Source organism: Rhinatrema bivittatum, chromosome 16 (genome assembly GCF_901001135.1).
Source record: "Rhinatrema bivittatum chromosome 16, aRhiBiv1.1, whole genome shotgun sequence".
Taxonomy (NCBI): Eukaryota; Metazoa; Chordata; class Amphibia; order Gymnophiona; family Rhinatrematidae; genus Rhinatrema; species Rhinatrema bivittatum.
The window spans coordinates 37,554,478-37,570,598 of NC_042630.1; the positions used below are offsets into that span (position 1 = coordinate 37,554,478).

The following is a 16,121-nucleotide window of genomic DNA, read 5'->3' on the forward strand; positions in this document are numbered from 1 at the left end:
GTGCGTAAATCCTTTTGAAAATGACCCCCATTTGCCTTTCTGTGCACATTATGGGGTTAGTTCACTTTAAATTCTGATGCATCAGCAGGACATTAGGTAAGTGCATCGGGAGAGGTCTTTTACGAGCGCAGCGCCAGCGTTCAGAGCACGCTGTTCACTCAGCTCTCATTATGTCGGCCGCCAAGTTTGTACCAGAGGCAACGGAGGGCAAAATAACTTGCCCAAGGTCATAAGGAGTATCACCAGGATTCGAACCCTGGCTTGCAGTCCTACTGCTTTAACCACTAGGCAACTCCTCCAGGTGGAACCTGGACCCTCACCAAGTACTGAACAAAAGATCACAAATTCGAAACACAGCCATGCAGACAAAAAAACAGAAATAGTCTTTGCTCTGCTGCCTTCTCCAGGCTCACCCCTCTCCTCCCATTCCTTGCAGATGCCCGAGGGGGAAGGGACTGGAGCAGGAAGCAGTGGGCCCTCCTCCATTACCTGGGATCCAAGCCATTGGCCGACAGAATCACCAGGCACAGCCCTGTGCGCTGGCTCGTGCAATGGGCCCCCTGCCAGGCCAGAGGGACCAGGCGGTGCTCAGCGTTCACTGGCACATGGAGCACTCGTGCACACGCACAGAAACCTGCACCGGCATCGTCCGTCCGAGCGGGAAACGCAGCTCGAAGGGGCTGAACCTGCTACAAGAATAACACTGTTCACGATGAAGCACGTGTGTGTGTGTGTTACAACCTTACCATTAACGTAAAAACTAAACTGAACTTCCTCTGGCTATCTGCTTTCCTGACTGGGGGAATTCACTAAAGCTGTTAAGGACACAAGTATTGATATCTGCCAACAATATTGCATGCAATAATCACATAGGCACATTAGAAGGCCCTTCCTATCTGTAGGTAACTTGGCTTCTACTCAAGCAAATTCAGTCGCCTCTCTCTTTTAATCATAGGTCCTTCAATCCAATGTATAGGAAGTGTTTTAGCTATTTAAATCATAAAATGCACTAAAATAGTCCATCACATCAAAACAGTCTGCAAATCCAAACTTTCTTAGGACTGTAGCTTATAATCAATCAAAAACAGCATGTGGAGGTGAAGGGTGTACGAATAAAGTGTCCTAAAATTTGTCATCTTGAATATCCCACGTTCCTCTGGAAGAGATTGGTCCTTATTAACCACTGGAAAAGAACAGCACTGCACGTCTAAAGGATGCATGCAACCCGCACAATCACACCCCATTCGGCCAACTCCGGTCACCAGGCCTCTACTCAGCCAATTTCAAAACCTTGGGCGCTGTCCTTCAAGACCCAAAGAGCAGCTGGACCTCTTTATGTGACCAAAAAGCTCTCCTACCACTTTCCCTCAGAACCGCTAAGATCATCACTGGGTACCCGCAGGACAACTCCGTCAACAAAAGGAGATCAAAAGCACAGACACCCGGTGGAGGATCCTTCTCGGGAGGGCACCCACCCTACAGAACTCCCTACCAGAGGGGCTCTGGACAAACGCACGGGCCATTCCCGTTTCAGGAAACTCGTGAATGCCTGGCCCTTCAGCGCAGAACCGTAACCGCCTCCACCCTCGAAAGCAGCAAAGCAGGGGGAATTGAGCCCCATAATGATAAAGAAACCGAGGAATGACATTTCCAGTGGCTTAAAATGCTGCTAAGACCTCTTTGCCTGCTGAGATGATGTATCATTTATTTACCCTTTCAAATTGTAAGAGGACTGGGGGACACCAGGAAACTAGCAGTCAGATTATGTGGATTCAATACTGGTCTTTTGGAATATGAAATTCCCTCAAGGTAAAGCCTGGGATAAGCACAGAGGATCCTTAGCTATGGGATGAGTGAGGGGTAAAGCCTGGGATAAGCACAGAGGATCCTTAGCTGTGGGGGAGTGAGGGGTAAAGCCTGGGATAAGCACAGAGGATCCTTAGCTGTGGGGGAGTGAGAGGGGTAAAGCCTGGGATAAGCACAGATGATCCTTAGCTGTGGGGGCGTGAGGGGTAAAGCCTGGGATAAGCACGGAGGATCCTTAGCATTGGGGGAGTGAGGGGTAAAGCCCGGGATAAGCACAGAAGAACGCTTGCTCTTAGCTCAGGAATGAAAGAAAAATCTGAGATAAATGGGGGTCCTTAAGGATTTGAGGCACCAGATGTGGGATAGGGCCCCTTCCTCGCTGCAAACAGCTGTATCCCAGACTTTCCTGTCATTCTGTCCTGCTTGCTGGGGAGGGGGGTTCAGTTTGCTCTTGACTTTCTACCTCTGTATCTGGCCACTGTCTGCTGAAATTTGGAAGCTTGCAAAAACTGTAGTACAAGGAAACCAATCTGGATGTTCCTCCCCCCCCCCCCGCTGGACCCGAGTAGCACTTTTTTCAGTTGCAGCCTAAGAGGAGATGGCAAAGGTCAGACATCTCCAGGTATTCGGGCATTTTGTGACCTTGAGGTCTCTTTCCCTCATCATCTTTTTTTTTAATCTTTCTTTTATTTTCTAATCATTTTTTCTCTCTTTCTGTATCTTGCTGTGCACTCTTTACATCTCTCTCTATTAAGGCTCTGGTCCTCTCTCTCCCCCCTTTTTTCCCTCTATCCCTTCTGGATCCTCCTTTCAGCTGAGCCGCCTGACAGTCTCCCCCCGCGAGGCTTCTCCTTACCTTTCTCCACCTTGGTGGGGGCTTCCTGGAGGAGGTGCCTGCCTCAGCCGGTCCCAGGGCTTCCGAGGAAAAGAAGTGAATGGCAAGCTCTTCGCCAAAGTCCAGAGCCCGTCTCCTCCCCCCTCATCACTGAGAAAAAGGGTGTGACCAGCTCAGGAGGGCTTAAAGCAGCAGTACACGTTTCAGCAATGTCTCATTCAGCATTTGGGAATAGGACCCCCCCCCTCCCCCCGGCACCGACCCTCTCAGGGTCGGGGCGTCCATTAGGCAAACTAGAGAGTCGCCAAGAGCGACAAACTTTGGAGGGGCGGCAGAATCCCAGAGCCAATAGCAAGAAAGGCAGGAATTCTGTGCCGGAGGCCCTGCCACTGGTAGGAGGGAATATAAATTGGGAGCAGGGGTTGTGAATGATCAAAGGTTTGCCTAGGGCAGGGGTGGCCAACTCCGGTCCTCCAGAGCCACTAACAGGCCAGGTTCTCAGGAGAACCACACTGAATACGCAGGAGATAGATTTGCATACAATGGAGGTATGCAAATCTCTCTCATGCATATTCATTGTGCAAATCCTGAAAACCTGGCCTGTTAGTGGCTCTCGAGGGCAAGGAGTTGGCCACCAAATAACTCTTGCACCAGCCCTGCCCTTTCTCACCGTGGGCTGAATTTAGTTTTTCTGCTTATGAGAACCCCCTAGTGGTAAATTTTGATAACTGCAGCTGCTAACCTGAGTGTCAGGGAGGTCCCTTCTGATGCCTTTGGACTTCAGACACTTGGGGTGGGTTTTTCACCTTGATGCCAGCCAGGTAACCCCCACCTCAAGGAGGAAGCTTTTCAACAAAAATGCACTGTGGGATTTGTAGTTCCTGCTCTGCACATTTTGAAATCAGCACTACAGGTACTGGAATGCACCGGGATGGGGGCTGCCCTCGTGGCTCAGGTGGTGAGTGCTGTGCACTGTCCTGTGTGTGAAGCCCCTGGTTCAATCTCTAGGCCGGGTCTTCTGCTGTCTGGGTCAGCTGGAGCTCGAGTTGCTGCAGAGGTAGCACTCTCAGCTCCCTCACGGTCATTGCTCAAGAGTGACACCCAGTGGCGGGATTCAAGGCTCATGCGTGCAGGGTTCTTGAAGGTGGCCTGGCCCAGGACCATTGCAACAATCATCAGACTAGGGATGCTGGAGGGTGGGAGCTGGGGGGAGGGGGAGAGTCCATAAAAAACAAGGGAGAAATTCCCCAGGTAGCTGTGATTCCAGCCTTGGTTCTCAGGAAGAAAACTGCTGGGACAAAAGATAAAAATTGAAAGTCAGGATTGGCCTAAAATCACCAAGTTGAACTGTTGTCTCCTCCCCTGAGGTCTCTCCTCAGCTGTCTGTGCTGTAGTCATACTTTGGGGTGTCTCAGGGCTCTCCTTTCTCCCCCCCTGAGGTCTCTCCTCAGCTGTCTGTGCTGTAGTCATACTTTGGGGGTGTCTCAGGGCTCTCCTTTCTCCCCCCTCCTCCAGGTCTCTCCTCAGCTGTCTGTGCTGTATTCATACTTTGGGGTGTCTCAGGGCTTTCTCCCCTGAGGTCTCTCCTCAGCTGTCAGTGCTGTATTCATACTTTGGGGTGTCTCAGGGCTCTCCTTTATCCCCTGAGGTCTCTCCTCAGCTGTCAGTGCTGTATTCATACTTTGGGGTGTCTCAGGGCTCTCCTTTCTCCTCCCCTGAAGTCTCTGTGCTGTATTCATACTTTGGTGGTGTCTCAGGGCTCTCCTTTCTCCCCCCCACCCCCAGGTCTCTCCTCAGCTGTCTGTGCTGTATTCATACTATGGGGGTGTCTCAGGGCTCTCCTTTCTCCCCCCTCCTCCAGGTCTCTCCTCAGCTGTCTGTGCTGTATTCATACTTTGGGGGTGTCTCAGGGCTCTCCTTTCTCCCCCCTCCTCCAGGTCTCTCCTCAGCTGTCTGTGCTGTATTCATACTTTGGGGTGTCTCAGGGCTTTCTCCCCTGAGGTCTCTCCTCAGCTGTCAGTGCTGTATTCATACTTTGGGGTGTCTCAGGGCTCTCCTTTCTCCCCTGAGGTCTCTCCTCAGCTGTCTGTGCTGTATTCATACTTTGGGGTGTCTCAGGGCTCTCCTTTCTCCCCTGAGGTCTCTCCTCAGCTGTCTGTGCTGTATTCATACATTGCGGATGTCTCAGGGCTCTCCTTTCTCCCCTGAGGTCTCTCCTCAGCTGTCTGTGCTGTATTCATACTTTGGGGTATCTCAGGGTTCTCCTTTCTCCCCCGAGATCTCTCCTCAGCTGTCTGTGCTGTATTCATACTTTGGGGTGTCTCAGGGCTCTCCTTTCTCCCCCCCTGAGGTCTCTCCTCAGCTGTCTGTGCTGTATTCATACTTTGGGGTATCTCAGGGTTCTCCTTTCTCCCCTGAGGTCTCTCCTCAGCTGTCTGTGCTGTATTCATACTTTGGGGGTGTCTCAGGGCTCTCCTTTCTCCCCCCCCCCCTTCCAGGTCTCTCCTCAGCTGTCTGTGCTGTATTCATACTTTGGGGTATCTCAGGGTTCTCCTTTCTCCCCTGAGGTCTCTCTTCAGCTGTCTGTGCTGTATTCATACTTTGGGGTGTCTCAGGGCTCTCCTTTCTCCCCCCCTGAGGTCTCTCCTCAGCTGTCTGTGCTGTATTCATACTTTGGGGTATCTCAGGGTTCCCCTTTCTCCCCTGAGGTCTCTCCTCAGCTGTCTGTGCTGTATTCATACTTTGGGGTGTCTCAGGGCTCTCCTTTCTCCCCCCCTGAGGTCTCTCCTCAGCTGTCTGTGCTGTATTCATACTTTGGGGTATCTCAGGGTTCTCCTTTCTCCCCTGAGGTCTCTCTTCAGCTGTCTGTGCTGTATTCATACTTTGGGGTGTCTCAGGGCTCTCCTTTCTCCCCCCCTGAGGTCTCTCCTCAGCTGCCTGTGCTGTATTCATACTTTGGGGTATCTCAGGGTTCTCCTTTCTCCCCTGAGGTCTCTCTTCAGCTGTCTGTGCTGTATTCATACTTTGGGCGTGTCTCAGGGCTCTCCTTTCTCCCCCCTGAGGTCTCTCCTCAGCTGTCTGTGCTGTATTCATACTTTGGGGTGTCTCAGGGCTCTCCTTTCTCCCCCCTGAGGTCTCTCCTCAGCTGTCTGTGCTGTATTCATACTTTGGGGGTGTCAGAGTGCCGATGTCTCTCACCAGTGATCCCTGCAGTATTTTATGCGTCCTGTGGTGCCGTTAGTGATAAAGCGTGGAGTTTTTCGATGCTTTGAAATTTGCTGCCACCAGAAGTATTTACAATTCTGGAAAAGGATAAAAACCTTTTTTTTGTTGTTGTTGTTATTTTTTTAAATCGTGTATCGGCGTATGGCACTTCTTCCCATTACAGGTCCGGTGGTGCTTAGGTAAACCTCACCTACTTAAACGCTTCGTTTTATAGCCTCGTGTAATCCGCTCTGAGGCTTCCATCAAGCTAACCTGGAGACTGCATAAATACATAAATGAGACCTCGGGCCTCCTTTCTGCAAGCGATGGGTGCCCTGGGGTCTCGGAGCACCCGCTGTCTGCTCCCCCTCAGATCAAACTGGGGATTTTGTGAGGAGCTCTCCGATGCTCCTGATATTGGAAAGCGATGCTAAACTCTGCGATCCCCCCCTAACTAGTCTTGTTTCTAATGTCTACACCGCTCAACCTCTGCCGGAAAAGGCCTTGGGACCCCCCACGTGTGGCCCCCGCTCAGCGGCTCCCAGGACCTGCTCAGCTTTTCTAGCGGAAGCCAAGTTTTCTGCCCCGGCTACTGCGGAGCGGCAGCGGATTGCGAGGCTCAGGCTGTGCTCTCCCGGCTTGCTTTGCCCTTATCCAGGGGTGATCACTGGTGGCCTTTGGGGATGTCGGGGGCCCCTTAGAGACTTATGGGGGTGCATTTCCCTGGAGTCACGCGCGTCAATCCTAGCGCGTCCACGCGTGGGTCGCATCTACTCGCGCACGCGCCACTTCCTAAACACCAGACAGGCGCACGTATTTTCGCTTTCATGTGCGCATATACGCACGGAAAAAGGAGATGATCTGGGGGCATTAAGAACATAAGAACATAAGAAATTGCCATACTGAGACAGACCAAGGGTCCATCAAGCCCAGCATCCTGTTTCCAACAGAGGCCAAACCAGGCCACAAGAACCTGGCAGGATCCCAAACACTAAGTAGATCCCATGCTACTGATGCAATTAATAGCAGTGGCTATTCCCTAAGTAAACTTGATTAATAGCAGTTAATGGACTTCTCTTCCAAGAACTTATCCAAACCTTTTTTAAACCCAGCTACACTAACTACACTAACGAAATCCTCTGGCAACAAATTCCAGAGCTTTATTGTGCGTTGAGTGAAAAAGAATTTTCTCCAATTAGTCTTAAATGTGCTACTTGCTAACTTCATGGAATGCCCCCTAGTCCTTCTATTATTCGAAAGTGTAAATAACCGATTCACATCTACTCATTCAAGACCTCTCATGATTTTAAACATCTCTATCATATCCCCACTCAGCTGTCTCTTCTCCAAGCTGAACAGCCCTAACCTCTTCAGCCTTTCCTCATAGGGGAGCTGTTCCATCCCCTTTATCATTTTGGGGCAAAATTTTACAGGCATTAAGTAGCTATTTTAAAAGCGTGATTTTACAGCTGCCGTTAAAACTGGTAATTCCACTTACGCGCACTCGTTTTAAAACAGACCGATTCATGCGAGCCGGTCCTGTTTTTTGTTTTTGTTTTTTTTGCAAGCAAGATACACGGGAATCTGATTACGCACAGGTTATAATACGGTCGTAAATCCGCGCGGCCACGTACGCGCACATTCACCACCGCGTGCCCTCGTTTTGAAAGTTACCCTCTTGCCTCTGATGACCGATAAAACAAGTCGGACATTTTTGGTTTCGGTTTCTCTTTGCCCTAGCCAGGAAGCAGCGACACCTACTGACCGTGGACAGAAGATAACAACTGCCGAAGCATAACGAGGGCCGCGGGCTCAATATGAGATCACCAGTCGCCCACCGTAAACCCTGCACATCTGCAGGAAACGGGATGCAGGAATTCATGTGGCAAGCATCCCAGTAATGTTCTTCCTTGCCGTAACATGCACATCAATTTAAACAGAGGCGAAAGTGTTTTAGAAATGTTCACATCACAATATTTAGCAGGGCACTTGCAGAGAGCACCCTACACATTAGCCAAGCCTTTCACACACAGCTGCTGTTAGAGGGCAAAACACAAAAAACTCGGTGTGTGTGCTGAAATAAATATTAATCTACCACACTTCTATCAGGAATCATTTAATTATTCTCTGAGGGAATTGGATAAATATTTAAAGGTTAAAATGCAAATAGAACCTCTTCCAAAATTTTAAGAGTCCCTAAATTCTGGGGCTCTTGGTGGTCACCTGGGCCACTGCTGAAGTGACCACTTGCCTCAGGGTAATAAGGGAGACTTGAGAGTTTTCATGATCAGCCGGAGCTGAAAACCCAGGAGCAAAGCACCTGGTCCTGATGATCCAGAGGTCTCCTAGATGTTTCCTAATATGGCAATGAGCCAGGAGTCTACAGCCTGAACAGTACAAGCATCTTCCACCCAGCAGTGACCGAGATGAGTACAGCGGTTCTGTTTAGAGCAGAGGCAGAGATGGGACCCAGAGGCACCTCATTTACACACAGTAACGTTGGAGTAACTGTGGAGGTATTTTTTTTTTTTTTTTTTAATTTAAATTTTTATTGGCAAACATTGAAAAACCTATACACAATCCGCTAGGTACAGAACAAATCAAATGGAAAACACAATCATCAATGTAAGCATTCTGTAACAATAAAAGGTGCCATTATAGGTTTAGAATCCCCGATCACCCCCCCTCCCCCCATAAAGGTGTGCGAACAACTCCAGAAAGCAACATGAAATGGAAACCGTAAGGGTGTACTAGGAATAAGTCACCTCACAAAGGTAGAGCTCACCAGACCCATCAAGTGCAGCGGCCCCCAGTCCTCCAGTATGTATTGAGAACCCCAAATAGTCTGTACCTGCTCCCTCTCCCTGTTTAGAAATGGTTTCCAAGATGGTAAGATAGGTAGTCATCCAGAGTGGGCCTGGAGCCATCGTTCATATGGTCCCCATATCTTATAAAAGTTGAAAAGAGATTTGTTCTTATATGCTGTAATGCGTCCCAAGCTGTACACATTTCTCACCGAGGCTTGTACCATCTGTAAGGTGGGGACCCTGGTATCCTTCCAGTGGAGTGCTATAAGACATCTCGTTGCTGTGACCACAAATTTAATAAAATAGTCATGAAATCTGAAACCATCTTTCCTGTTATCATTTAGCAGCGCTTGCGATGGAGTCAACTGAATTTGAATGTTCAAGATTGTTGTAATCCAGGTAGAAACTATTGTCCACAGCTGGGCAATCCTGGGACACGTCCACCAAAGGTGGAAGAAAGTGCCTCGTCCCTGACATTGCTTCCAACAGAGGCCATTGGAGCCCGGCACCATGTGCTGTATTTGAGTGGGAGTGATGTACCACCTAAAAAACAGTTTATAGCCATTCTCGATGTGTTGGGCAGATATTAGCCCTTTCCGTAACCCCTGAAATATGCGCAGCCAGTCCTCCCCAGTCCAATCACATTGTAAATCGGATTGCCAAGCTTTTATATGGGATGCCAATATGTTAAATCTACCACTTAACAAACTATATAAGTTAGAGATATGTTTGTCAACTTTGTCAGCATGGCGGCACATATTTTCAAATGTAGGGATACCCTTTGCCAGTTCACTTTCCACTTGAGATCTTTGTACAAAGTGTCTGACCTGTAGATATTTAAAGTGATCCACCGTAGAGAGCTGGAATCTATCTCTGAGAATGGGAAAGGGGGTCAACCCTCCCGGCGCCCATATATGTGCAAATTGTGTAATACCCTGCCGGATCCAATGTGAGAAAGCCTGTGGATGACCCGCTGGCCTGAAGGCTTTATTATGAAATAAATATGTGCTTTGGAAAGTGTTTTGTGTGCCCACCAGGGTTGTTTTCCATTGACTCCATGTGGAAAGAGTGACCTCCACTGGCTCGGGGAATGTGGCCTCTGGCATCCAGGTAGCCCTCTTTTGCCATAACAAAGCTCCTATAGGTAACTTCCCCAGAAGCGCTTGCTCCATTTGAACCCAGGGCTGACAGTGCTTAGTACGATGCCAATCAACAGCCGCTTTGAATTGAGCAGCCCCTAGATACCGAGCAAGGTGAGGCACACCCAGACCCCCCTGTAGCCGTGGTAAATATAGGGTCTCTTTGGCAATCCTAGATTTCTTGCCCTTCCATAAGTATTTGTTCAACCGCTTTTGCCATTTGTCCAGGAGCTTAGTGGGAATTGCAATGGGTAGTGTTTGAAATAAATATAGTAACCTGGGCAAAATATTCATTTTTAGGACCGCTAGCCTCCCCAACCAGGAGATATGATAACGGTCCCATTCTTCTAGGTCTTTATATATTTTAGCCAACAATGGCGGGTAATTTAATTGAAACAAATCAGTGTCCACCCCCAAGTGTACTCCCAGGTATTTAAGCTGATGTTTGGCCCAGCGAAATGGGAATTGCTGCGTAATCTGGGCGACCATCCCAGGGGACAAGGATATATTTAGAAGTTCAGATTTTCCCCAGTTAATAGTAAAACCGGAAACTGCACTGAAAGCGTGGAGTTCCGTGGATATCGCCCGTAATGTAGTCATCGGGTCAGTAATGGTAAACAGCAAGTCGTCCGCAAAAAGTGACAATTTAGAGGAAAACTCCCCAACCTGGACCCCCAGAATGCTGGGGTTATGCCTGATCCTATAGGTGAAGGGTTCCAAGAAAAGGGCAAATAAGAGAGGTGATAGAGGACACCCCTGCCGCGTCCCCCGTTGGACGGCAAAAGAGGGAGAGTATCCCCCATTTATTTTTAAGCTGGCTGTGGGCGCCTCATATAGTTTCGAAATCCACCGAATATATTTGTCCCCTAACTTAAACTTTCTCAGGACTTGGAATAAGAAAGGCCAGTGTACCAGGTCAAAAGCCTTTTCGGCGTCGACTGCGAGAAGTGTCATAGGGATGCACTGTGATCTCGCCCACCACATGGCGTCCACTGCCTTACGGACATTGTCGGAGGCCATCCGGCCTGGTATAAAGCCCGACTGATCCGGATTAACTAACTCAGGAAGGAAGGCGTTAAGCCTTTGAGCTAAGATTTTCGCCAAAAGTTTCAAGTCCAGGTTGATCAAGGAGATGGGGCGGTATGAACCGCAGACAGTGGGATCACGCCCAGGCTTAACTATCAGGGTCACGCCTGCCAAATTGGCCTCCTTGGACAAGGAACACTGATCCGGTAGCGCATTGAACAACTGCACTAGGGGTGGGACTAGAATGGCAGCAAATTTTTTATAAAAAACAGCATTAAACCCGTCCAAGCCAGGGGATTTGCCCACCTTTAGTGATTTAATCGCCCACAGGACCTCTGCAGCAGTGATATCCCTTGTTAAAAATTTTTGGTCTGCCATTGAGACCTGCGGTAGCGGAATGGGTAGTAAGTACTCATCTATCGCTTCTGAGCATATCTGGGAATTAGAGGCATAGAGTTCAGAATAAAATCTCGTAAATCGTTGTCTTATGTCCGTATTGGAAATAAGAATTTCCCCCCGTTCATCTTTCACCTTGACTATATTAAGTTGGGCTTGCCTAGCCTTCAACTTGCGGGCCAAATTGCGCCCCGCCTTATTCCCACCTTCATAGAAAAGCTGTTTCGCTCGTTCTAACTGAAATGCTACCTGCGCCGCCTCAATGTCCACCAAGTGCATACGTAGTTGATCCATTTGCTGCAAAGTGCCAGGGTCTCCCGTTCGGGAGTGAATAAGCGCCAGCCTCTGTAGTTGCTGGATGGTCTCCATTTTATCCCTCTGCTTTTGCTTTTTAATATGTGCCCCTCTAGCTATGAGTTTGCCCCTTATAACAGCCTTAAGGCAATCCCAAAGTGTAGTCGGGGAAACGTCTGGGGTGTCATTAATTAGTAAATATTCCTGAATATCGGAATATAAAAGAGCACAGAAATCTTCATCCTCTAACAGGCTATCATTAATCTTCCAGTAACGGAGGCCTTTATCATATGCCAAAACAGCCATCTGTAACGATACTGGGCCATGGTCCGACCATGTAATAGCCCCAATAACCGGTTGGGTAACCTGATTTGCGCAGCCTCTATCAACTAGCAGATAATCAATTCTAGAATATTTCTTATGTGCTCTAGAATAAAAAGTATAACTTCTCTGCTTCGGGTGCCATACCCTCCAGGTATCAATCAAGTTGTAACGTCTGAGGAAGCTATGAAAACTTAGGCGCACCTTCTTCTTAATTTGGGTGCTCCCATTGGAGTTATCCAACCGAGGGTTAATAGTTAAATTGAAGTCCCCTCCTATTATGAGGTGACCCTCAGCACTTTGATCAATAAACTGAGATAAGCGGTCCAGAAAAATATCCTGGGCGGCATTAGGAGCATAAACACTGAGTAAAGAGTATTTTACCCCAGCAATGACCACGATCACCATAACATATCTACCCTCGGGGTCTGAGTAATCAGCTATATATTCATAATGGAGGTCTTTGTGGATGAGGATACCCACCCCCAGGTATTTGTGCGCTAGCGGCCTTGCAGCCCAGTACTGCCCAGGAAAATTACTAGTTCGGAGCAAGCGCTCATATCGTTTTTTAAGATGCGTTTCCTGTAACAGTGCAATCGTGATCTTGCGCTGGCCCAAATCTGAAAATAGGGACTGCCGCTTTAAGGGAGTGTTAAGCCCCTTAACATTAAGGGACTGGATAGTGATGGTTGTCATAGCGAGACACTATTACACTTAAATTGAGCTGACATGCAACATAACAAGGATGTATATGAGCCCACCTTATAAAGAAATATCTCCCAGTTCCCCAGCTATAAAACCCTGGACATTGTGAGCCCACCTCCATATCCCCTCCCCGCTTTTCCACCCCCCTTACAGCATGTACCTTATCCAAGGTCCATACCATATATATGTGGGAGGACAAGGTCATTCCAGCAGAAGTCTGCCCCCTCCGACAGGTAACAATCCAGATTATATTGTTAAAGTAAGCATTCAAGCACTCTTGAATAGGGTAAATCAACTAACTCGAGCCTAACTCCCCCAAGGCAGCCCCACCATGTACTAAAAAACAAAAACACAGAATAGAACATGAGGAAAGCTGCCCCTTCAAAACCAGTAGCATAGGCAGTAAAACTGTAACAACAGATGAGCACAGCGCTAATCAAGCACTGCACCGGGAACGCCGCTTTCTGCCCCGTTAGGGCTTAGGACTGTAGTACAGTGTCCCGCTTGGGTACTCTCAGCCCTGCAGATCTTTGTCCGGGTTCCGCCGCAGCCTCTTGTCCCCGCGATTCACCCTCTGCCATCTGGGGGGGTCATCCCGGTGCGCAGAAGGCTTGGGGGGTGCCGGAAGCCCCGCGATCACGCCGTAGCCCGCCTCCTGTAAAACTTGAGAAGCCTCTGTGGGGGTTTTCACCCGATGCGAGTCCCCCTTTACTGTGAAAGATATCCCAAAGGGGAACAACCATCGATATCGGATATCTTCCCGCCGCAGAAGCTCCGTTACTGGCTTGAAGTCCCTCCGTTTTTTAATGGTCATCGGCGAGAGATCTATAAAGATCATTATCTCGTGCCCCTGCCATTGCCATTTATTTTGTTTTCGAGCGATACCAGCTAACTTATCTTTAAGAGCAAAGTCCTGAAAGCAGGCAATGATGTCTCTGGGTAAATTGTTAACCCGCGGGCCCAGAGCGCGGTGCGCCCGAACTAGCTTGACCTCTTCCTCTCTCACCTGCGTCTGGGCCGTCTCCCCTGCGGTAAGCAGCATGGCGCTGATTTGAGCCACCACTGCTCTGCAATCTAAGTATTCCGCTAGTTCTGGCACTCCTCGAAACCGGAGATTGTTTCGTCGTGATCTGTTTTCGAGGTCTTCGATCTTCTCTTGTAACTGGTCCACTTCAGAGTGCATTTGAGTTAGCGTGGCTCGATTAACTTTGACCTCCTCACTATTGGCTTCCGCCCTGGTCTCTACTTCAAATAATCGCCGACCATTCTCGGCAATGTCCCCTTTAAGTTCCTCGATAGAGGAGCGGAGATCAGCTGTATTAGCGGCCAGGTCAAGTTTCAAGTCTTCAAACCATCGTTTCATATCCGCTTTGGTGGGTAGCTCAGAATTGTCAAACTGCTCGTCCGCCAGCTCCTCCACCGAATTTGCACTTTCCTCTGTTCCGGCCGCCATGTTGTTTCCCAGCGAGTCGCCAGCCTCCGCGAGTTTATGGTAAGAATATTTCTTGAAATCAAGCGGTTTTCTCCGACTCGACATCAGTGAGGTCTTAAGGTGTTCCGTAAGCTTTTGGGCACCGATTAATGCCTGTTTGAGTGCTCGATGCAGGTAGATGCTGTCTCGAGGTGGAGGAGACACAGTTCTAGGCTGCCATCTGCATGGATGACGTCACTTCCTCCCACTGTGGAGGTATTTTGATGTGTTCCTGGAGCGCACGCCAGGTACACAGAATCTAGGTGGGTCAGTTCACATCTGACCTGCTTTCTCAGAAAGGCCCAGGGAGAGAGTTGTTAACCTGTTGCACACTTGCCGGCTGACCCATCCAGGTCATCGTTGCAACCATGGGGCAGTCCTGGGTTATTCCTCCAATCTTAGTACTCTGGGAATTTGGAGTGGATGCACATTTCTGCAAGAGATGGATTTGTGCATCAAGTGCACTTATTATATTATTGTAAATGAGTGGAACCTTCACAAGTAGATCAGCAGCTCCTCTACTGTTTGATCCCAGCTAGAGCAGCAGCTTCTCTCTTATTATAACCATTATACTGACATCCCATGGCTTCTGCTGGTACTGCAGCCTCTGATTAATCATCATACTGACACCCCGTGATCATTCTTGGTATTGCAGCATCTGATTTATCTGTTATATTGATACTTTGGAGCTGCTATTGGCATTGCAGCTTCCTTGGGGGAGGGGGGGGAACAGGATAGTGTATATGGGTGAATGGTCGGCAATTTCCTCCTCCTGTAGTTTTCCAGCTCAGTTGGAACTGGGGCTGGGATCCAGTGATATCAGCCTTTATTCACAACTATAGGGGTATTTTCCCCCCCTATTTTATAATCCCAAATCAATCCAACCATCACAGCAACAGACCAGGGGTCACACATCAGAGCTCCCTCCAGAACCCTGGAATAATGGGCTCTAAATTCAGCCAACAGAGGTCATTGTTGCGCAATGATGGGATCTCCCTTCCCTCAGAAGCTGTGAAGCTGCCATCAAAGCTTCCCCAGCCAACTGGGGGATTGGAAAACCTGAAACAGGAATCAAAACCAGATTATCCTCATTGCGGTATAGGGATGGCCCCTATACTGCACCCTCTGATTAATCTGTTATACTGATACCCTGTGGTCACTGCTAGTATTGCAGACTAGTAATTTGTTTTACTGACACTTTGTGACCACTGCTGGCGCTACAGCCTCTAACTAATCTGTTATATGAATATACTAAAGGCACTGATGGTACAGTAGCCTCTAACTAATCCTTTATACTGAAACCATGTGATTCATGCTGGTATTGCATCGATTAATCTGTTATACTGACCCTGTGATTACTGCTAGTATTGCACTCTTTTAATTTGTTATACTAACACCTTGTGGGCACTGATAATATTGCAGCCTCCAATTAATCTCATAAACCTGTAGTTGCTGCTACGATTGCAGCCTAGGTAATTTGTTATACTGACACCTTGTTGGTACTACAGCCTCTGATTATATTAACATATTGCAGGCACTGATGGTATGGACTTCTCTAATTCCTTATACTGACAACATGTGGTTGGTGCTGGTATTGCAGCCTTTGATTAATCATTTATACTAACACCTTGTGGCCACTCACTGGCCACTCATTCACCCAGACGGATAGTATATACATGCACAGATAGGAGTAGGCATTTTTGGTCCTGGGGTGCCACCAACAGGTCTGCTTTTTATGATATTCATAATGAATATGCATGAGGTACATCTGCATGCAAATCTAACTCATGCATATTCATTGTGGACATCCTGAAAAACAGACCTGTTGGTGTCACACCAGTAGCAAAGCTGCCTAACCCTGCCCTAAGATAAGCAAAGAAAGAGTACCACTGAGCAGCTAAAGCAGCATTACCTCATGACTCCCAGGTTCTCGAGGACAAGCTGAGCTGGTCCTGCTTTTGCAAAATGGCATGATGGACTTTTAATTCCGGGGGGGTTTAGACAAAGCAGGAACTACAAATCCCTTGATGCACTTGGGCTAAGAACAGCTTAGCTGTTCTTGATGATCTGGAGACCAGCACTTCTCAGAGTCAGTGTGAAGGAAGCCCCCAGCAAGT

The 16,121-nt window shown here is 48.4% G+C and overlaps 1 protein-coding gene across 4 annotated transcripts in view; it reads right to left on the reverse strand.

Moving 5' to 3' along the window:
* The window catches only part of LOC115078331 (CD276 antigen-like), a 31,691-nt gene extending 28,899 nt beyond the window's left edge, over positions 1 to 2,792 (reverse strand). For 2 of the 4 annotated variants that reach the window (XM_029581212.1, XM_029581214.1), the window contains exon 1: positions 2,663 to 2,766. The gene's annotated coding sequence lies outside the window, so the exon portion shown is untranslated. Of the gene's footprint in view, positions 1 to 2,662 lie in introns of all 4 variants that reach the window. The other 2 variants (XM_029581211.1, XM_029581213.1) reach the window with 1 other exon arrangement.
* Positions 2,793 to 16,121: the final 13,329 nt, after the last annotated feature.